Source organism: Sinocyclocheilus anshuiensis, unplaced genomic scaffold (genome assembly GCF_001515605.1).
Source record: "Sinocyclocheilus anshuiensis isolate Anshui unplaced genomic scaffold, SAMN03320099.WGS_v1.1 scaffold145, whole genome shotgun sequence".
NCBI classification, from domain to species: Eukaryota; Metazoa; Chordata; class Actinopteri; order Cypriniformes; family Cyprinidae; genus Sinocyclocheilus; species Sinocyclocheilus anshuiensis.
In genome coordinates, this window is record NW_015537973.1 from 2,280,258 (window position 1) to 2,281,892 (window position 1,635).

The 1,635-nt window shown below is 39.3% G+C and overlaps 1 protein-coding gene across 1 annotated transcript in view; it reads right to left on the minus strand.

The window, feature by feature from the left end:
• The window catches only part of LOC107671095 (uncharacterized), a 27,870-nt gene that overhangs the window by 14,918 nt on the left and 11,317 nt on the right, over positions 1–1,635 (minus strand). The window lies entirely within an intron of this gene.

Genomic DNA, 1,635 nt, shown 5'->3' on the forward strand with positions numbered 1-1,635 from the left:
AGCCAGTTTTACTCACAAAACTATAATCATTAAAGCTCCAACAGAGAGTAACTGACCACATATGAGTGTGTGTGTGAACTGCCGTTAATAGAGCCGTGTATGAAAGCCAAAGCTACGCTTTCCACAGATGCAACTGTGAATGCTTAATTAGACAAGTGTAGAGATGTGCAGTCTCTTGGTTGCAGATGTGTTCAGCATGTGTGTGTGTGTGTGCGCGCCTGACATATTCATTGAGCTGTGATAAGACTCAGTCTTGCCGACTGGATATTGATCTGGCCGACCCTCCATCTGGACCCAAGAGCATATGTTTGCATGTCTTTGTGTGCACGCAGGCGGGCAGATTCATGTGTTCATCCCTCCATCCACCATTTCAGGTCAGCTTTATAAAGAACTGTCATATAGATGATTACAAAGACAAGTCTGTGGAACTTAATCAGAGTAGATGGGAGTATTAAACTGATTTAAATGAAATGAGGTTGTGTATAGAAGTACGCACTCTTCGATGAGTTGTAATGCTTGTTCAGCAGATGAAACACTGAAAATGTGACTTTCTGTTTATTTACTGTGTATTACTATATTCTATTTATTGACAATTATTAAACCAATTCAAATGAAAGCCACAGTACCTAAAGACTTCCTGCTCCATTCACTTCCATTCATATGCCTAAAAATGTGAGAAAACTAAACGCACAAGCTCATCCAAAGTAATTTTGTCTTGAACTTTGGCACACGGATGACAAAACTAACCTGTGAATTTGCATAATGAAATACATTTAACCAATAGAGCAGTGGTTCTCAAGTTTTTCCAAGACTCCCCTTTGTCCGAGACAATACTCATTGGCCATCCTATTCTAGGCTGATATGTACCTCTGGTACTTTTGTTTTACAAAAAAAGTAATCTTGAAATATATGATATCAGTTTAATGTTGTAAATCTTTATTCTTAGTGTTTTTAACATTTTAATTAAATATTATTTTAATTTTCCCTCGTCCCACTTGTTGAGAATCACCTCAAATGTGTAGTCACGTTAGCAAAATTTAGGTGAAATTTTGCAGGCAAAAAAGGTCCGCTGTCTATTGTCAAGAGCATAGAGATATATGAAGCACAGCTCACACAGAATTCACAATAACCAACTCGAACATAAGTGAAATCTGTGTGGGGAAATGTGACCGCTCCGTAAACATCACAGATTAACCTCTTGGCTGAATTTAAAGAACACACAAGCGATGTGTCCAATGAGGCTAGTGACATTTCAGTCATCGGGCCCAAAACTCTCTTACTCTAGCCTCGGGCCATGGCACCGTCCTTATTGTCGAACCCTAACACACATGCTCGTTTTCTCTTCTTTTATTGCAATTCAGTGGTTTACCGGTGCGTTTCCAAAGTCGACTGTGAGAACATCTTCTACAAGTTCCACTGAGGTCCATTTGAATAACAGTCAGTGTTTTCTGTGGACATACTCCTGTCCAGCCTGTCAGTAAATCTGATTACACACACTTGTGTAACTCATTCTCCAAGTCAATACACTGCAAAACGGACATGCTTTTAATCCCTCCTCGTTCCACAAGCCAAAATCTGTTTCCTTTTCGTTCATTTGTGTATCTCGACTTGTTTATCTCTTTTTTCCTCTTTCCC